General features: G+C 32.8%; 1 protein-coding gene, 1 non-coding gene and 1 pseudogene across 2 annotated transcripts in view; 1 reads left to right on the top strand and 2 right to left on the bottom strand.

Annotated features, from left to right (window-relative positions):
* Cntn5 (contactin 5) overlaps positions 1-22,738 on the bottom strand; it is a 1,239,665-nt gene that overhangs the window by 1,040,681 nt on the left and 176,246 nt on the right. The window lies entirely within an intron of this gene.
* LOC124960869 (U6 spliceosomal RNA) lies at positions 14,359-14,465 on the bottom strand. Its single transcript, XR_007104187.1, has one exon. It is a non-coding gene; the product is annotated as a U6 spliceosomal RNA (small nuclear RNA).
* On the top strand, positions 20,389-22,464 carry LOC124959722 (heat shock protein HSP 90-beta-like; annotated as a pseudogene).

Here is a 22,738-nt window from a genome sequence, read left to right as displayed (position 1 = left end):
ACCTGTTAATATTGGGATAACATGAGAAGAATGAATCATGTCAATAATGTTCAAGGAACACATTTATAATTATTTAAACTAAAGAACATATTATTAAAGTAGATTGATTTAAATAGTTACTAATATATATTGAAATAGTCAATATTCTCACTGAGATTTGTTTCCATGAAATTTAAACTGTTAAAACAGGAACAAAAATTATTCAAGACATCAACAATTTCACTTCAGTAATAAGGACTCTGGAGCAAATACAATACATAATATTATTCCCATTACTGCCTTCAGAAATGACAAAATAAATTAGCCAAAATATAGCCTAATTGTATGTAAAGATAAAGTTTATCAATGCAAAAGCTATTTTCTAATTACTTTTCCAAATCAATGTAAAACAAATGAAAATTTTTCTCATAATGGATAATTCTTAGTTGCTTTCTACTGTGAAGTTAAAGAAGACTTTAGACTGAAACTCCCAGTATTCACACCATTTTTCCAGTGTGATATATCACTGAATTTTTATGGTATTATGTGCATGTATATTTTCTAAGAATATGTTTGTATGGTTTTCTTCTTTGGAATTCCTTACCAACAATCATCTCTGGTTTTAGTGAAATTTCAATTTTAAAAATAGTTATTAACATTTTTCTCCAATCAAAACTTTTTACTGTAGGAAAATCTATAATACTCAAAATAATACTATGTGAACAAATCCAATATTTTATATACCATTTCTTCAGACTACACTGTTCATAGTAAAATATTGTTCTTTACGATATATAAGGAAACTAGTATTGTTCTAGTTTCTAGGACCCCAGAAATGGTAATTGACTTGTAGTAAATGATGTCATTAAGTATTTGGTTTCTGAGATAGGATTATAACCAAGATGACTGATCCTATATAAGACTTGCTATTATAATACAATGACTGTCATAGATAACTGTGTCAAATAAAAGATGATGTAAACTCTGGTGAAACAACAGAATCTCTTAAGTACATCAGAATTTAAAATAAAGAATTTGCCATGAACTTTAAAACAGCTAACATTAAATATTTTATATTTACTTAAATTTTTAATATAGTTATATCTCCTTTATAGGATTGGACATTTCTGTCAAATTTGTAACAAGTGGCTTTCCCAATGCTATTTAAAATTCATCAATGAGAAAAGAATTCAGCACAATAAGCATTTTTAATATTTAGTATCCTTTATGTATTTCCTGGTATTGCGTTGGACATTGGACATTAATCAACATCCAATGAATTTATAATGTCAAGTAATGACTAAATGATTCCAACATGAAAGGACTGTGTTCCAAAGTGATCTCTGTTAAGTGCAATATGTTTGTATGCAGGCGATGCAGAAGTAAGTTAATTGATTATTAGAACACAGGAGCCATTGCTTTTCCCAGCTTCACCACCTAATTACTACATTATGGCAAAACAATGTCAATGTCTATTGAATTAAGTTATCACAAACATGCAAAATAGTATTTGTGATGCCTTCAATGAGAACAACTAATTACTCCAATGGGGTTGCATCCCCAAATCCTCCAAATCAGAAAGGAGAAATAAATATTTTTCTCATCATCTGAGTAAAAACCAACCAAACAAACAAACAAAACCTCAAAAACTACTCTTGGAGTGTCATATCTATTATGACCTGTGTAAATATTACTGATAGAGAGTGAATAAAGGACCTCAAATGTGACTTAGTATTTAGGGAGGGATGTTCAATACTGAAAGAGTTTGTAATGCTCTTTGACCAATACTAAGAGGAATTGTAACTTTCTAAATATTTGAAGAAAAACAAAATTTTACAATGGTAAATAAGTGTATAAATTCTATCTAGGGTTAACTCTGTGGATCCTTTATATTAAACATGAGATATTAGAGAAGTTTTTGTCACAGATTCTTCATATGCAAAAAAAAAAAATAAAAAAAAATCCCTATATCAGAGAACAGTTATAATTTTGAACAATATAGTAACCCTTTAAAGAATTTAGAACATTTCTGGCTTATAATTTGAACTCAATGATTTATTGTAATTATTATCTGTCTTATATATGTGAACATTACTTCTGCTTAATAAATGTGGTCTTGTTCCCAGTATGTGTTAACTGATCATAGTTATTGAATACCTACTGTGTCAATTTAGTGTTAGGTACTCATGCTTCTCAATGAATTCTTGCCACATCTGTTTTCAGGTCAGCAGAATAAAGCAGGACAAACTAGAACTACATCTTCTTATTTAAAATATATGTTTATGGTACATCCAGTTTTGGAGTATGTTTTTAACATTCATCATGCTTCTTCTAAAAATTAATTTTGAAAATAAAGAAATGAAGTTCAGAAAATCAAAACAAATTATATCTTTAAAATGTGGGATGGAATAAAAATGTGTGTCTCACTTTCTAGATTTAGATTTCATGTTTCCATTGTTACACTTGGATTTTTCTACTACTATCCCAACATTGCAATAATTAATGTCAATAACTTCATATAATTATACAAAGAAGTTTTGAAAACAAATTTATTTTGAAGAAGGACATACACAAAACAAATTCTATATAAACACTTGATTGTGTTATTGAAGTGTGTCATTTTGATTTTGAGGTGATTTTTTTGGTAAAGATATAAATTTCTATCAAGATTAATGCTGAATGAAGACCTTGCAAAATCTTTTCAGTTTAAAAATTTAGTTGTAAAAAGATGCATGTGTATATATATGTGTATATATGTATATATATACATGTTTAAATATAAATATATATTGATATTGTTCATACTTTTGATCTAATTGTAAGTTCTTGCTCCACTGATCTTTTATTTTAGTTATATGCATAAAGAGACCAATGTATGATTAACAATGATTGCTTCTTTTGTCAAATATTGATTTTTGTTACAGTGATAATTTCAGTCTGAATATTGTTTATAATCCAAGAAGAATGAATAACCAATCAGTTTGTCAAAATTCAGATTTGAGTGCTTTGTCTTTCCCAGCATTTCTGTGCTAAGTCTCATTTCATGAAGATACTATGAAATACATTGATTTCATACCTGAGTTATACTGTTTGGCAATGTATTGGAATATACTGCCATAATCATTATGCACATGGCCTTTGGATGCATTTACAGGGACAAACATAGCTTCAATTTTGATATCATGGCTACATCCCTGAATCTTGTGACTGGTATTACTTGCAATGCAATTCTATTTAATGATGGCTCCTACCCCAAGGCAATATAAATCTATACCTATCATTAATCTGAAAACCTTCAACCATTATTCTGTAAACCTCTGGTATTGGGCCAACTTGATCACACAGTGAGAATGCCAATTCCCCAAGAGCCTAATGAGTCAGAGCCATTGCCTGCTCTACCTTTGCCAATCATCACATAATTAGATGGAATAATGTGTGGGTAGTGTAATTCAGATCATTTTAATGTTTATAATGATGATGAATAACCCTAGTTCTCACAGCATTATCTGATTTGGCTAACAACACAAATTTTGATCGTTGGATAACTACCTCCTTTCTAGTTAAATCTATAATATAAATACATGGCCTCAGATCTCATCTTTCGTAATAAGTAGAATCAAATAAATCAATATTAACTTAAGTGTTTGAACTTCATGAAAAAATAATTTGACCTCAATTTATCTAGTTTATGGGTGAAATAAGACCTAAGCTTGCAACATGACTTATAATGTAACTCCAGTTGATATCCTGGAATACCAAAGTCCCACTCAAATCCTGTAACTCAAGGATTCTCAACAAGGACACCTTTGCTCTACAGAGTACATTTGTCATTGTCTGAAGACTTTTTTGGTTGCTGTAACTTACAGGTGCTATTGGTATCAAATCAGTAGAGGTATGAGACTCTGGTAAACATCCTACTGTACCCAGAACAATTTTCTACACCTTTATAACAATAAATTATCTGGTCCAAAATATTAATAGCACTGAATATGAAGAACCCACATTCAGATGACAGAAATTTGAACTTCAAGTAATACCCTTTGGTAGGATATAATAGGGGACTGTGAAGCTGTTTCCTCGTTTCCACTGCCCAAAGTATACATAAATACTTATGGAATGAAAATCAAAATTATAAAAATAGAGGGAAGGACATAAATGCAGATATAACTCAAGAAATGAGTCAGCCTTTTCTAGCGACTTCATTGCTGATAGACATATTTAAAGACCAGTAGTGAAAATATAGCTGTGCTTCAAATTTAATCATAAAGGTGAATCAATAAGAACTTGTATATATACAGCATGAACAATTTTTATATATGCTTCTACATACTGTAATTATAACAAATTATTAATATTTTTGATAATTAATTTTGCAAACATATTTCTGTTAAAATCAGATTTTAATGAAAGTTATCTAGGAGTCTAATTTCTTATTCACACATTTAATCAATATTTGCTGAGTGTGACCTAAGGGCTCAACATTGTCCTTATATTCCTCTAAAAGCCTACATTAAGTATACATGAACTCAACTCCTGGGAAGGAAAATAAGAGAGGCATTTAAGTAAAATTCCTCTGAATCCTGTTGCTAATGTGGTAAATCTCAATTTTTTTTTTATATGTGTAAGTATCACTTGTGATTCTTTTCACAGATTCCCGAATACCAAAAAGTCTAATTTAGTAGGTATGGTGCAGGAGTCAGAAGCATGCACTTCTTAAATGAACCTTTCTGGTGATTTTATATAGGCAATTTCAGATAATAGTTTCAGAAATACTAGCTTAAGTTTACAGTTCACTGGATATCTCAAGTCTGCAAGGGATTCAATTTTGGAAAGGGAGAATAGGAAGGGTTAGAAAGGATAACCAAAAAGGTTTGAGGGCTACAAAAATTGTTAATTAATAAAAATTCATTGTTTCTGCAGGTATTTATTGCAAGTCAATTATTAACCAGGTATAATCTAGGTACTCAGGTTATAGTTGTGAACAAAACACAGAAAAATAGTTCAACCTGCTTAAGTTACATTCCAGTGGGAGGAGACGAACAATGAATTCCTAACAGAAGGTGGAAATACTTAATAACTGTATTCAGATGTGTACTTTGAATGAAACAATTCAAGATGTAGTAAAATTTAAGAATTCCTTTTCTTTGAAATATGTTCCTTACCTACTTACCTCAAAATAGATGCATAATTCTACCAAATACTGAAATGTTAAATAATATCAACTATAAGGGTCAATGTTTTGCTTAAAAGCAATACCACACCTAAGTCATGGCATTGCCATCATTATCTTGAAATAACTTCTTGGCAAATCCTGCTTGCCAGGTATTTTTTCCCATTTGCAAAAAGCTATTGAGTACTATTTATTTTGGCTGCCTATATATCCCCATGTTAAAAGAGCATGTGCTCTTCCGGCCTCTTTGGTCTCAGCGGCAGAAGCGAGATGACGAAGGGAACGACATCGTTTGGAAAGGAAAGCGTCGTAATAAGACGCACACATTGTGCCGCTGCTGTGGCTCTAAGGCCTACCATCTTCAGAAGTCGACTTGTGGCAAATGTGGCTACCCTGCTAAGCGCAAGAGAAAGTATAACCGAAGTGCCAAAGCTAAAAGACGAAATACCACCGGGACTGGTCGAATGAGGCACCTAAAAATTGTATACCGCAGATTCAGTCAAAATTATGTGGACTTGATATTGAGTGGTTTGCCTATAAGAGCTAAGACCGTGAACTGAAGACAGATTTTTAAGCTTGCTTGCTTGAACTTTCTTTGCCTCAATTCATTAATCTTCAAAAGGACAATTATAGTTCTTTTCTTGGCATGGATTCCGTGAAGGAACAACTCCTAAACCCAAGAGGGCAGCTGTTGCAGCATCCAGTTCATCTTGAGAATTTCAACAGCTAGCCACCAAACAAATGTTCTGGTTTTTAAAAATGAAAAAAAAAAGAGCATGTATTGTGGTTGTGATCATTTTTTTCTGTGGTCTACTGTAGGATTACCACCGTTACTCAACAATATAATTTTTTAAAGTTCTCTGATGTGAATAATAAAAAGAAATAGTAGCCTTTTAAAAATTCCTCCATAATATAGGACACTAAATTGGAAATATTTGATAAGAATTAAAAAAATAAATTCAGTAAAATAATTTAAAGAGTCGGGGAAACAACAAAATGCAAAGTTTAAATCTATTTACTGCAGATTTTCTTGGATCATATCATATGTGATTGCAATTGTAATCTTTAAAGAGAAAAATCAGCTGCTTTACTGAAATTTATTTAGTCTGAATTCCTTTAAATAGACTTTATAAAAGAACCATATGTATGAAACAGTGATTGAGAACACAGGGGGAAAAGAAAAGAATTCTTAAAAACTGGCCAAATAAAGTTTTAAAACAAACTATCAATCATTCTATGTGTTGATACACATATATCTAAATATATTGTATAACTACATGGTCAACATTTCACAGAGTGTGAAAATGTTGGAGTTGAAATTTAATGCTTTGTGTGCTTATGTTGTAACCTAAGAGAAGAATTCATTTGCAGATCAGGTCTCTCCCAAGAAAGCAGAAGAAATTTCTCACCATTGAAGCATGAGAAAGAGTGGTATCAAAAGAAAGGACATGATCTAAGAAGTAGCCAGAAAGAGAATGCCAAGTCAGTTAGCAGCAAATCTTTAAATATTACAGGGCACTTTGTGGAATTGAATGAATGAAGCCCCTAGTTGAAGAAATGAATTACTAAGGATCATGGGAAGCCATTTATGACCAGCAATTAAAACCAGGGTTGGTGAACTGTCAGACAGAAATCTGACTTTCGGGAACTGGCAAACCTTGAGAGACTGTTCCAGATTGCCTGGAATATGTGATATTCATGCAGTGGCTCACTGCAGGGAATTTGCTGGTCCTGCTGGGATGATCAGCTAGAGCAAGTGACTTTCTTAATTCCACCCTATCCTGTTCCTCACAGAAGGAGTTCCTCCTGGTCCACCCTTTACCTGTAGGGCTATAAATAAAGGAAAGGTAGGCTCCTCCATTATTATTAAAGCTTGATTAATATGGCTCAATAGGTCATGCCCCTGCTTAAAAGGATAATTGTCTCCTGTAGTTCTTCCATTTAATGTTTCTTAGTGATTAATATACAGCCAACCCATCCCTTTGAGAGAAACACTTTCCCTCACCCATGCTGGACATGGAAGAAACTCGATAAAGAATGATACATTATACTCTGAGCACCTATATTTGAAAAATGGAGAATAATATTACAATGAAATAATTCTATTACCAACAAGTTATAAGTACTACATAAAAATATAAGTATATGAAAATATTCACTGAATCTGAAATTGTGTTTTTGTGATTATTGGCTTGTTCCTCAAACAGATAGATTGTTAATTTAAGAACATTTAAACTCTTTCACTTTGCATTCATTATTTCTCTGCATGGCAGTGATTTTCTCGGTACTGACAAATATTAAAATGTATATTACCATTGTCTGCATATTTGGCTGAAAAGGTAAGATGCTGTCATGAAAGAAATCTAGATCCAAATAGGAGGTTTCCCCTTAGTTCTACTGATAAAGGACTTTGCATTTTTGCTTGTTTTTATTCACATAATGAGACAGAACTGAGGATCAATGGCATAAATTTAATTCTTAATTATATGTCTCATATAGTCTTTAGAATTGAGATACATAAGATATTATAGAATTTTTTAAAAGTTTTTGGAATCCCAAAGGTGTAAGACCCCATATTTTTTTCCTATACTGAGCAGGATAAAGGAGGAAGATGATGGATCTCATTTTTCACATTCTTTCTTGGCCTCTAATATAGCCCCTCACATTGTCTATTTCCATGTTGGTTGTCATAACTATAATTAAATATGAGGGTTAAGGAAAGATAGGAATGGTTTTTGGATGGATCTCACTGTATATGAAAAGTTGTATTTTATCTGCAGCTTTACTTTTCCCTAGTAATTCTTTATTCATCATCAACAGTCTTGTTTTTTGTTGTTTTTTTTTTTGTTGTTGTTGTTGTTGTTTTTTTTTTTTTTTGTATTTTTTGGTACTGGGTATTTAACCCAAGGGTGCTTTACCACTGAGCTACATCCCCACCCTTTTTTGAGACAGAATCTAGCTAAGTTGCTGAGGCTGGTGTCAAACTTGCAATCCTCCTGCCTCTTAACCTCCCAAGTTGCTGGTATTTACAGGCACATGCCACCACAACTGGCTCCATTTATCATCAATTTTAAAAGTAATTTTTAAGAAAAAATAGAGGTCACCTAATATGTGGGAGATAATATGACTACAGCAGAAATGTTCCATTAATGTCGATTAGGGACTAAACCTTTCTAAACCACTGATCCATAAATCTTACTTGCATAAAAACATTATCACTAAAAACTCAGAAAATGAAACTATAAAATAACTTAAAACACTTTTCAGTTAATAATTAAACCTTGTTAAATCTCAGTTTAATCTCACCTCTTTGAATATTATCACAATAGTTCTTTTCACTATTTCAGCTTCATTAGTTTTGAGTGTTTATAAAATATTGTATCTCAATGGGAAAATTCGTTTTGAAAATATATTATTATTAGTCAGTTGTATGATCAAATATTTTAAAATAATTTAGCTATAGTTTTCTATAACTAGTGAAAAATGAAAATGAGTGATATGAGGAATAGAGAAGTATATTACTGTATAAATTTAATGAAATGTGTTAGAGTCAACAAAAGCTATACCTAGGAGTAAATGTTATAGTTATTATTTACCTCTCATCCCTTGTTACTTTTCTACATTTGTCAAATTTTCTATGCTGACAAATGTATAAAATGAAAAATTGCCTTCTTATCAATATATCTATGTACCATTTTTATTTGTTCTAATTTTGTTTTTATCAATTTACTCATTATAAGGCTTTTGATAGTTCCATAAAGTTCATTTGATGTCTAGATTATTCAATTGTATCTAGACAGAATGTATTTATTATCAATTATAACATTTTCAAGAAACACATTGCTCTTGTATGAGAAAGCAGAGAAAATTTTGACAAAAAATATTTTAGCACAGTAACAAGATAATTAGAATTCTTATTCACAAACTGTTCTCTTGCCAAGTTAGGCAATGTTCCAAAATCATAATGCTTTCAAATTGTATGATGTTATTATAAAATTTTCTTTTAACAAATCCTTAATAAATTTCCCAAAGTTTCTTCAAAAAATTATTAAAGTACAACTTTATGAAGATTTCTAAACTGGTGTTTTAAATCCAGCAATGGTAGATGTTTCTGAACATAGCTTAACAATGAGATTGAGATTGCATAGGCTCAGATTCTAGTTTATACCAGTTTATACTTGGTCAATTAATTCTGCCTAATTTAACTAATTAGTACAGGTTCAGAAGAGGGAAAAAGGACAGAAGGAAAATAGAGATAAAAATAAAGCTAGCAAAACACAGAAGAAAGTGTTGGGGTAACCACAGTACACAATAATCACTATACATTTTGTGGAAAGCTAGAAGACAGGAGCTGGAAAGATCCAAATAGAAAAGTGATAAGGAAATAGAAATGCTAAATTACTCTGATTTGTTCAGAATACATTGTAGGCATATATTAAAATATCTCACAAATATATGTTAATTAAAACTTTAAAGTTTCAAATGCCTTTTTCATTTAAAAACCAGGGTCAAATGTCCAATGTATTATAGAATCCAGTCCTTTCTGAAGCATCTTATTGTTTGCATCCTAGTCATTAAACTAATTGACTTTTGCCTCTAGTTTAAATCAAGAGATGTTTCTGACAAATTTGTCTTTATTAATCCCATATACATAATTTGTAACGGACAAATGATTTTAAAAATGCCATGCATTACCTTCTGCATTATGTAATACCACATGATTTACCTTTACAAATTGCTTCAGAAGACATTCAACCACTTTGTAGGACAGCAATATTATACATTTTGTAACAATTAATTTGTGATCTTGAATATGATTGTTCAATCACAAAGCTCTGTTATTCATACAACATAGCACTGCAGGAAAAAAATAATTTATAGCTTTTACCAACTTTCTCTCTTGTCTTTGTCCTATGAGTAGTAAACAAAAATGATATAAAATACAAAGTTAAAATAAGATGAACAGTTATCTTCACTTAAAAAATTGGACTCATGATTGGAATTTAAAAATAATCTCCAGAGTTCTTCATTCTTTTTTAAATTTATGATGAAAATACCTGACATATACAAGGCATTCTATACATATGTATTGTGACTAAGTGAATAAATGAATGAGATAATAAATTCTTCCAATGAATTAAGAATATTGCCTCTATTTTCAACATGCTTAAAAGCTTTCTACCTTGCAAAAATAACATCAATAGTATATAATGTTAAAATATTAAAGACTATTCCACAAAATAAGGCAATTCTAATTGTATCAATGGGGCATTAAAAAGGAGCATGAAGAACATATACAAATTCAACAGAAAGTTTTTTTCATATTCTGGGATATTACATTTTCCCAATGAAAAGGATAAATTGAAGGATAATTAGAAATTAGGTTGAAATAAACATGAAAGTAATTAGAAAAAGAAATATTCAAATAAACAAAATAAAGTCTTTTATATCAATTATAATAAGTGAAAATATCACAAAATATAAATTACAGGGCTAGGGATGTAGTTCAGTGATAGAGCACTTGCTTAGAGTAAGCAAAGTAAGCAAAGCCTTGGGTTTTATTTTTAGTATCACAGGAAAGAAGGAAAGAAAATATTAACTCAGAGATGAACTCAAGAAACCCAAACCCATCTTAATTACATAGAGATTAAAATATGCTTTGGAAACATAAGAAAATACCAGAACAAGAAGACATAGCAAATATGTTGGGCAGGATGAGGGAACAGAATGAATGAGAACCAAGAGAAATTTGATAATGAATTTAAACTTCATTTGGAGAAATAAACATGAAATTTTAAGAAAACACTTTTGTGAAATTAGTGAGCAGTTACTTAACTAATATATAGATTGTAAGCAAAGATGGCTGCAGTAATTCCTTCCATGCTAATATGCATATTTTCCCTTACACCTTTTTTATACTTAGTACATGAAGTTTACTTCTCCACTCTATGAATCCGAATTTGACCATGTGGCTTATGTTAGACATAAAATATTAGCACATGTGATACAAGCAGAGTCCAGATAAGCATTTATGCATTGAAAGTCCCCTCTCGGATTGTTCTTAATACCTTAAAACTATAATATAAATGAGAATAAACTAGTTTATTGGAGAAGCCAATAAACATGGAAGAAAATAAAGGTATTCAACTGACTGCCCGACAACCACTAGGCATTTGAGCAAGATGATAATTCATCACCTAATCTCAGAGGAGGTACCTACAGTCTCATGATTGACAAAGGCAGGCAGGCTCAGCAGAAGAACCAGCTTTTCAATCCAAATTCCTCCACTTCAGTATTGTTAGCAAATAAAACACTGACTTTTATAAATCTCTACAATTTTAAGTGATCTATTATACAATAATAAATAATGAATACACATTGCAAAATACATAAATGCATCATGAAGTAAAAATAATTAAAATAGTGAAACTGACTCAAAAATGTATAGATTAATCATAGTCTCAGATACATACAAGTATTTAGAAAAAGTGTAAAAGAAAGGATTTTTAAACAAATATACCTATCATTATTGGTTAACACAATTCAAACATATATCTCAAAATATAGAACCTGCAATTCAAGTATGTCCACATGAAGTAAAAAAATTAAATATAATATCTGAAACTAGCAGAAAATATGGATGAATATGATTTTGTTTGCATACCTCATTTATAAACATAATGCTAACACCAGAATTATTAATGATATAGATTATTCATTAACTGTATAAAAAGTTAAGTTTACTTTCACTAAGGATAGGAGGTGCTACATTCTTGTGAAACACTGGAGTCACTGTATCAAACAGGTCCAGCCCATTGCCACTGCATCTCCTCTGTAAACATTTTTCAATGCATGATTTAGTCAGTTTTTTCACCTTTTAGTTTGAATCTATCCCAGTTATTGATTCTTGCTTTTATTTCTTGTGCTATGGGATCATGTTAAGGAAGTCTGATCCTAAGCCCACATGTTGAAGATTTGGACCTACTTTTTCTTCTATAAGATGCAGGGACTCTGGTCTGATTCCGAAGTCCTTGATCCATTTTGAGTTGAGTTTTGTGCAGGGTGAGAGATAGGGGTTTAGTTTCATTCTGCTGCATAAGGTTTTCCAGTTTTCCCAGCACCATTTGTTGAAGAGGCTATCTTTTCTCCATTGCATGTTTTTGGCACCTTTGTCTAGTATGAGAATATTGTATTTATTTGGGTTTGTGTCTGTGTCCTCTATTCTGTACCATTGATCTACCTTCTATTTTGGTACCAATACCATGCCGTTTTTGTTACTATTGCTTTGTAGTAGAGTTGAAGATCTGGTATTGTGATCCCCCTGCTTCACTCTTCCTGCTAAGGATTGCTTTAGCTATTCTGGGTTTTTTATTCTTCCAGATGAATTTCATGATTGCTTGCTCTATTTCTGTAAAGTACGTCATTGGGATTTTAATTGGAATTGCATTGAATCTGTATAGCACTTTTGGTAGTATGGCCATTTTGACAATATTAGTTCTGCCTATCCAAGAACATGGGAGATCTTTCCATCTTCTAAGGTTTTCTTTAATTTCTTTCTTTAGTGTTCTGTAGTTCTCATTGTAGAGGTCTTTCACCTCTTTTGTTAGATTGATTCCCAATTTTTTTCGAGGCTATTGTGAATGGGGTAACTTCTAACTTCTCTTTCTGAGGATTCATCACTTTTGTATAAAAATGCGTTAGATTTATGAGCACTGATTTTATATCCTGCTTCTTTACTGAATTCACTTGTGAGTTCTAAAAGTTTTCTGATGGAATTTCCCAGTTCCCCTAAATATATAATCATGTCATCAGCAAATAGGGATAGTTTGAGTTCTTCTTTTCCTATTTGTATCCCTTTAATTTCTTTGGTCTGCCTAATTGCTCTGGCTAGAATTTCAAGGACAATGTTGAATAGAAGTGGTGAAAGAGGGCATCCCTGCCTTGTTCCAATTTTTAGGGGGAATGCTTTCAGTTTTTCACCATTTAGAATGATATTGGTTTGCATTTCTCTTATTACTAGCAAACCAAAACCACCCTAAGATTCCATCTCACCCCAATTAGAATGGCGATTATCAAGAATACAAGCAACAACAGGTGCTGGCGAGGATGTGGGGAGAAAGGTACACTCTTACATTGCTGGTGGGGCTGCAAATTAGTGCAGCCACTCTGGAAAGCAGTGTGGAGATTCCTTAGAAAACTTGGAATGGAACCACCATTTGACCCAGCTATCCCAGTCCTTGGCCTATACCCAAAGGACTTAAAATCAGCATATTACAGAGATACAGCCACATCAATGTTCATAGCTGCTCAATTCATAATAGCCAGATTGTGGAACCAACCTAGATGTCCTTCAATTGATGAATGGATAAAGTAAATGTGGTATATATATACAATGGAATATTACTCAGCCATAAAGAATGATAAAATTGTGGCATTTGCAGGCAAATGGATGAAACTGGAGAATATCATGCTAAGTGAGATAAGCCAATCTCAAAAAACCAAAGGAAGAATGATATCGCTAATAAGTGGATGATGACACATAATGGGGGGTGGGAAGGGTTAGTGTTGGGGTTGGAGTTGGGTTTAGGGAGGGGGGCAGGAATGGAGGAAGGAAGGACTGTATAGATGGAGGGGAGGGGTGGGAGGGGTGGGGGGGAAGGGAAAACATGGCAGAATGAATCAAACAACATTACCCTATGTAAATTTATGATTACACAAATGGTATGCCTTTACGCCATGTACAGACAGAGAAACAATATGTATCCCATTTGTTTACAATAAAAAAAAAAAATAGAATGATATTGGCCCTGGACTTAGCATAGATGGCCTTTACAATGTTAAGGAATGTTCCTACTATCCTTACTTTTTTTAGTGTTTTGAGTGTTATCAAATGCTTTTTCTGCATCTATCAAAATAATCTTGTGATTCTTGACTTTAAGTCTGTTGAATTACATTTATTGATTTCCATATGTTGAACCAACCTTGCATCCCTGGGATAAAACCCACTTGATCATGTTTCACTATCTTTTTAATATATTTTTGTATGCGATTTGCTAAAATTTTGTTGAGAATTTTTGCATCGATGTTCATTAAGAATATTTGTCTGAAATTTTCTTTCCTCAATGTGTCTCTGTCTGGTTTAGTTATTAGGGTGATATTGGCTTCATAGAATGAGTTTGAAAGGGTTCCCTTCTCTTCTATATCATGGAAAAAATATGGAATGCTTCATGAATTTGCATGCCATCCTTGTGCAGGGGCCATGCTAATCTTCTCTTTATTGTTCCAATTTTAGTATATGTGCTGCTGAAGCGAGCACTGTTTTTAGCTTTTTAAAAGCATCAAACTTTTTAGTGAGCAGTCTCAATTTTAATGGATTTTTAAAAATTAGAGATATTTAAAAAAAAACATTATGTTTATAGCAGTATAATGTTTGGGACAGATCATTTAGAAATATGAATGCCATTAAAGATCAGCATAATGGAAAATTATCATGCCATTAAATATCACATTAACATTACATATTAATGATGTGTGTCAATATTCACAATAATTGCTAAATTATAATATTCACATAACTGCCAAGCAAAATGGAACATTGCAAAACAGTGTATTTAGGAGGAGCCTTTTCATACTATATTTCTGGGTGTTGTTAGAAAAGACTAGGAAACATACCAAATTATGATATTAGCATAAGTATGCAGTTTTAATTTTAGTAATAGTAGTAGTATCATTAACAACTGACATTTCTAAAAGTCATGCTGTACACCAGCAGAATATATAAAAACTAAGTGGATTAGGCCACTTAATAACATGCAAACGAATTCTATGAGAAAGATACTTTCATTATCTTTATTTCACCAATGAGGAGACTAAAGTTTGGAGAAGATAAAAAATATGCTTAAGATTGTATATCTAAGAAGCAGAGGAATCAGAATTTGAACCTAATCTGATCCTGACTTCTTTTCTGATGTGTGTGTTAGGGATGCTTTCAAAGATTTATGAGTATTATTACAAATAAACCTAGAAAATGTTATTGAAAATAAATCTAACAGCCCACCAAGTATTCATTGTTTTGTTTTTCTTAATTATGTGATAAAGCTTTTATATATAGATATATGTCCTTGAGACAAAAAACTAGAAAACATGCCTCTTAATACTTGGAGATGATATGATTTTATTACCTTAAACAAGATGACCTGACTAGAAAACTAACTATGCTAACTAATAATGACAGAGAATAAAGCTGGAAATAAACTACTTTTCAGCATCTAAAATGCATGTACATCATAGTTGCAATGAAAATCAAATATTGAAGAAGAGTGAGGAAGGAATGAGGAAAGACATAAGGGAGGGAAAGAAAAAGGAACAAAATTAGCAGGCTGAAAAGAGTATACCCCAATATTTAAATTATTAAACCAAGTTAACTCAATTATTTTTGAGATTTGGGGCATGATCATGACTATTAAACCAGGAGATACTATTTTACAGTACTGGGTGCTCTGTGATTACTGACAATCTATTTTGGCCATGGTGAATGTCTTTTTCTGATTAATCTTGTTTCACATTAAAAGTACATTGAAACATAACACTGGAGTTTCTACTACTCACTTAACATTAGTTTATAATTGTTTCAAATATGTATGTGTATTTCTCAGTTGACTATTCCTTATGTGAGGTATTGAAAACTATGTTTAGAGATAGGAACATATAAAAGGAATATATTTCAGAGAACAGAATTCCAATTAGTCTTTCAATTATTTTAACACATTCTTAGATCAAGTCATAACTGCAAGGAGGGATGTTCTTAGACCATAGTGTATTGCTGACTGCTTTAAGAACAGTGATGCCTATTATAGATATCTTCAAGGACAATTGCCACTAACTACTACAGAGCCATTCATTACATAGTTAGAAAGGTTGAGTAGATGTCTATGTTTCTGGGAACCTGGTGATTCATATTTTTCAATTCTAGAGATATTAAATTATATAAATGATACTCTTTTTTCTTCATAGCACTTAGATACCTCTGGTTCAAATTTGTGGCTTATGAATGAGTCTCAAAAGAACACATGCAAGAATAAAGTACACACATTTAACTTTATGTTTGATTACTTTTTAATTCTACTATTTTTATTTGATCTTATTTTTCATTTTTTCCTCAATTTTAATAAATGCTGTAGTTTCCCTTGTTAGGTCCTTTTTTCAGCTTCATAATATTATCTTTTGGAAGAACATATAAGATGACTGACTTAATTAATGAAAGGACCATTTTTCGAAATGATTAAAGATGAGTGTTCATGTCTATCTATAAATATATGCAGAGTTAATTTAAATGTAATTAAGAGTATAATCTTTTGTCAGATTTGGGTTGTTTGATGTCCAAAAACATATTGGGTGGCTTTCTCTTGTTTGTTTAATTAAAAAAGTATGCCTCAAAAGCTAGTAGTCATTTCCTCCTGGATTCCCAACTTTGTGTCTCTAGATCAGAAATTATGTACTCTTTTTTTTAACCCCCTGATAATGGACACAGCAAGTTAATTTGTCAGAACTCTTGATGATAATGATATTTACTGACACAATGTTATCTGCATCAGTTGGGTCCATTTAACATATTATTGCTTATTAGGCACAAGTTTTCAAACAATATTAATTAAAAAATAAACGATAAAGCACAGTGTGATTATTTATCAGGCACTCAGGTAATGTAAATAAAATATTTATAAGTTGACCCATGTACTTTAGGATAATCAGACAATAATGAAGGAGACAAACTCACAAATCATTTTAGTTGTTTAATAGGTACAGTAATAGAGGTATGTACACTGTGCTGTGTGTAAAATCATGTTCCTTAAAGAAATAAGCTCTTCAATGCCTGAATATAGTCTACAACTATTGACTGAGGACCTCATATGTGTGTATGTGATGCTAAATGTTAAAATAGAGCACGAAAGGACACAGAATTCTCAATTTTGGCTCCCCTTCTGCCTTAACAAATGTATTCCCTCACTTTTCTTAGATAATTATTTTATTCCTAATTCTTTTGTTTCCCCTCTCATCTTTTATTTCAATGCATAATTTTTATTGAAAAATATTTTATCCATATATGGCTAAAATTTGAGTGTATAAGTCATTAATATATCATTTTACTCTTTTAATATGATTCAACACTGACCCAGATATATCACATAGAAAATCAAATGTCAAGGAATATCACCATACATAAACAAAGACTATTATTTGAGGAGATTTTGAAACCTCATTTGAACATTTGTACCTACGCTGTGTGTTACCTGTATCCTGTCCGAATCACCCAAACACACCCCAGATTCAGCTTTCCATTCACAATGTATTTCTGGGAATGATTTCATTGTTTAGATCTGTGAAGTTTTCATCTGTTTCAAATAATTTTATGACTACTTCTTACTGGATTTTTACTGACACAGGAAAGTCATCAGTAAAAGCAACTTAAGAGGAAAGCATTACACAAATTTCCCTTGCTGTGAGTAAGTGCCATATTCTATGTTTGAGAAGTCTTATCTAGACAATTCATCAGTGAAAAACCAGTGTAAAGACTTTTGTTTGTGCTATCTAAAATTAAATGTGGTCATGTGGACATGTGAGTAAGGGAAAGAGGCTCCACTGTCCACTTTAAGGAAAAGTTACTTAAAGACTACTTTCTTCAGGAAGCCCTTCTCACCAGCCCCTCCCTAGCTCAACAAAGCATGCTGCTTCATGCTTTCATAAGTTCCTATTTCTAATAAAAGATCACATTGCCTTTGTTTTATCCAATATTTTCTATATTCCAAATTCTAGAACTAAAATTTCACACAAGGGATACACATAATATTTGATGAAAAGAATTGGGAAAATGAACAGGACATTCAGTAATTTAACAGGCAAGCAAAAGTTATATCATCGAGGTAAAGTATCTATTGACTCCTGTTTTTTTTTTTTTTTTCCCTGCCCTCTGAGGGGCCAGGGATTTGAACCGTGGTCCTTGCACATGCTAGGCAAGCACTCTCCAATAAATAAGAGTTGTCTCTTCGGCTCCTATTGACTCCTTTTAACGCCAGTCCAGTCCTTTGAAATTTTGGCAATCACCAATTAAAAACTTGAATTGATAAAACCTTTGTATTTCTCCTTAAGTTAAAAAATAAGCCCAGAATCAAAAAGGCAAAGAAAATATTTACACTCACTGATAGGATATTGTAATACCAAAAAGTTTAATAATCACCAATTTGCTTTAAACTGATAGAAAAAACCTTTCATATATTACCATTCAGTTTTTGCTCTGCTTCTTCCTAAGATATCCTCATTAAATATTAAAAACACACAGAAAATAAACTTTATTTTTCAGAAATCCCAGGTAACTTGGTCTATTTCAACCTACAATGTGGGCAACGTATTTTGGAGTAATTTCTTGTTTTTTTTTAATCAATGGAATTTCCTCCAAATTAAAAAGGTCAGATTTCATTTTATATATATATAATATACCTATGTACTTTATACATTTAATATACATACATATATATGACTGATATGTAGATCACACACACACACACATATATATAAATGATAGGGGATGGGGACAAATATGTATAGTTTGATAAATATAGATATAATCCCTCCCCCGTATTTTAATTTTTAAAAGTTATTTCAATTTATTCTAATTCATTATACATGGCAGTAGAATGCATTTTGACACAGAGTAAATGTTTTAATTTTTTTGAAACATTCTTCTGTGTTTTAGACCAATGTGTCAGTGGCTTTGCCAGAAAGAAAAGTATAGTCTTTTCAGTTCTGTAAAGCAAATATAAGACTCTAAGATGACCATTTCCATTGAAAGAAAGTGGCTTCTAGACTGTTTTAAGTGTTACAATTTAAGAAGAACCACCAACTACAAATTTGATTCCAAATATAAAACAAGCACACAAAATGAGTCTTGGGAAATCTTAATGAAAGAATGCCATTTATTCACAATTGTTTTTCTCTGACAAATCAGTTATTTTATATGTGGAGGTATTTTCCCCTTATTTTTTCATTAATGCACAGACTATTAATCTGTTTATATTTTTTCTTTTATTTTTTTACAGAAAAGGAAACCCTGTTGGCAGAAGTATACAGTGGCCATTGAGGCCAGAAAGTTTGTTTGCTCTAGTTCCACGGACACTGTAGCCTCAAACTGTTCCTGTACTCAAAGTACTTGATAAATGTTTCCTATTTTAGAAACATGAATTTTTCCAAGGTGTCCCTGGGGGAAAGCCCTTCAAGCTTTTGTGATTTCTTCTAAATGTTTAAAATCACGCTCTCCTTATGTGTTCTGACTAACAATTATTGGCTTCTTTTCTGGAAATGAAATGTGCTTTACTTTTATTCCTTTTTATTCCTTTTTATTGGCTTCACACTGTGTCATGCCTTTTTCCCCCCTAAATTGTAATTTATTTTTATCATTCAAGTGATAAAAGTAATGAATTTTAGTTCCTTTCTTGAACTCCAAGACTGAGGTAAAGAAACTAACAATTAATGCAGAGGAAAAAGCTATGAAATATTGAATAACAAGTATTCATATTGTAAAATAGTGGTATGACTTACAAGTGACTTCAATGTCATATTTTATTAATTTATCATGTATTCAGGATGGAGAAAGTTTTGTTATATTGAATACACATCAGTAATAATGATATATGCATTATTTAGAATTCAATATTGAGTAAAGCTTTTGGAAAAATATCCAATATTAAATTATAAAATTTGGAGGAATTTATTTATTTCATTAAGCCCATTAAAATGTTAAGCTAGCTGGATATTTAATAATATGACAAATTGCTCACAATATATTTGAAAAAAAAATACAAAATGACATATATAGTGTCTTAATTTTATGAATAACATATGATACATAGAAATGCATAGAAAAAAATAGGAAATGATTTTCAAGTGTTTTCATTGAATGCTTTTAAAATTAATATGCAAAATATGCAATTGAAGATGAATATAAAGGCAAATAAATCAACGTAGTGTACTACATATAATTATAAATTTATTTACAACAAAAGTAACATAATTCAAATCATTGGAACCATTCTTTTGCCACACATATGTCAAAGGATTAATGAAAGTAATTAAAAATGATATAAGGGGCTCTCTTGAACCACCCCTGTGCAGCCTAGGTGTGGCAAGCGCATCGCACACTGTTTGGACCCACCCTAGTCTAATACTTGCAGCTCTTTCTCGTCAAGATGCCTGAGGAAGTGCACCATGGAGCGGAGGAGGTGGAGACCTTTAACTTTCAGACAGAAATTGCCCAACTCTTGTCTCTCATCATCAATACTTTGTGTTCCAACAAGAAAATTTTCCTTCGGGAATTGATATCTAATGCTACTGATGCCTTGGACAAGATTCGCTATGAGAGGCTGACAGACCCTTCCAAGTTGGACAGTGGTAAAGAGCTGAAAATTGACATCATCCCCAACCCTCAGGAGAGGACCCAGACTTTGGTGGACACAGGTATTGGCATGAACATAAACAACTTGGGAACCATTGCCAAGTCTGGTACTAAAGCATTTATGGAGGTTCTTCAGGCTGTTGCAGACATATCCATGATTGGGCAATTTGGTGTTGGATTTTATTCTGCCTATCTGGTGGCAGAGAAAGTGGTCATAATCACAAAGCACAATGATGATGAACAGTATGCTGGGGAGTCTTCTGCTGGGGCATCATTCACTGTATGGACTGATCATGGTGAGCCCATTGGCCAGGGTGCTAAAGTCATTCTCCACCTCAAGGAAGACAAGACAGAGTACTTAGAGAAGTGTCAAAGAAGTGGTGAAAAAGACTCACAGTTCAAAGGCTATCCAATCACCCTTCATTTGGAGATGGAACAAGAGAAGGAAATCAGTGATGATGAGGCAGAGGAAGAGAAAGGTGAGAAAGAAGAGGATGATAAGGATGATGAGGAGAAACCCAAGATTAAAGATGTGGGCTCAGATAAAGAAGATGATACTGGTAAAGATAAGAAAAAGAAAACAAAGAAGATTAAGGATAAATGTATTGATCATGAAGAATTGAACAAGACTGAGCCCATTTGAACCAGAAACCCTGATGACATTACTTAGGAAGAATCTAGATAATTCTACAAGAGCCTCACCTATGGCTGGGAAGACCACCTGACAGTCAAATACTTCTTTGTAGAAGGTCAGTTGGAATTCAGGGCATTGCTGTTCATCCCGTGGTAGGCTCCCTTTGACCTCTTTGAGAACAAGAAGAAGAACAACATCAAACTCTATGTCCATCGTGTGTTCATCATAGACAGTTATGATAAGTTGATACCAGAGTATCTCAACTTTATTTGTGGTGTTGTGACTCTGAGGACCTGCCCCTGAATATCATCCAAGAATGCTTCAGAAGAGCAAAATCTTGAAAGTCATCCACAAAAACATTGTGAAGAAGTGCCTTGAGCGTTTCTCTGAGTTTCAGAAGACAAGGAGAACTACAAAAATTTCTATGAGGCATTCTCTAAAGATCTTAAGCTTGGAATCCAAGAAGAGTCTACTAATCAGTGATGCTTTTCTGAACTGCTGCATTATCACACCTCTCAGTCTGGAGATGAGATGACTTCTCTGTCAGAGTATATCTCTCACATGAATGAGACACAGAAGTCCATCTATTACATTACTGGTGAAAGCAAAGAGCAGGTGGTCAACTCTGCTTTTGTGGAGCATGTGCAGAAGCAGGGCTTTGAGGTGGTATACATGACTGAGGTTCTTGATGAGTACTGTGTGCAGCCACTCAAGAAGTTTGATGGGAAGAACCTGGTCTCTGTGACCAAGGAAGGCCTGGAGCTATCTGAGGATGAGATGGAAAAAAACAAAATGGAGGAGAGCAGGGCAAAATTTGAGAACCTTTGCAAGCTCATGAAGGAAATCTTGGATAAAAAAAGTCAACATGGAGCAGATCATGAAGGCCCAGGCACTTTGAGACAACTCTACAATGGGCTACATGATAGCCAAAAACACCTGGAGATCAACCCTGACCAGCACATTGTGGAGACACTGCAGCAAATGACAGAGGCAGACAAAACTGACAAGGCTGTCAAGGACCTAGTGGTGCTGCTATTTCAAACTGTGCTGCTGTCTTCTGGCTTCTCCCTTAAAGAACCCCCATACCCACTCCAATTGTATCTACCACATGATAAAGCTAGACCTAGGCATTGATGAAGATGAAGTGACAGCAGAGGAATCCAGCATACTGTCCCTGATGAGATACCCACTCTTCAGGGTGATGAGGATGCATCTCATGTGGAAGAAGTAGATTAGGAGTTGCCACTGAGAAATCTGCCCTCTGTATAGTATCCCCTGGCTCCTACAGTAGCCTTGAATGGACTTTTCCCTCCTGGCTTCCTCTGCTGATTGATGTTCTAGTGGTTTTTCCTCTGTCCTTGGTGTTTTAAGGCAGGAAACAGGGCCTTCAAAACCCCATCCCCCACCTAGTCTGGCAACAGGGTTGGATGTTATATTGTGTTTTTTGTTGTTTTATTTTATTCCAAAATTAAAGTATGCAAAATAAAGAAGATACAGCTGTATACAAAAA

Source organism: Sciurus carolinensis, chromosome 11, assembly GCF_902686445.1.
Source record: "Sciurus carolinensis chromosome 11, mSciCar1.2, whole genome shotgun sequence".
NCBI classification, from domain to species: Eukaryota; Metazoa; Chordata; class Mammalia; order Rodentia; family Sciuridae; genus Sciurus; species Sciurus carolinensis.
Note: the sequence above shows the minus strand (reverse complement) of the source record. Positions and strands in the feature narration are given on the sequence as shown.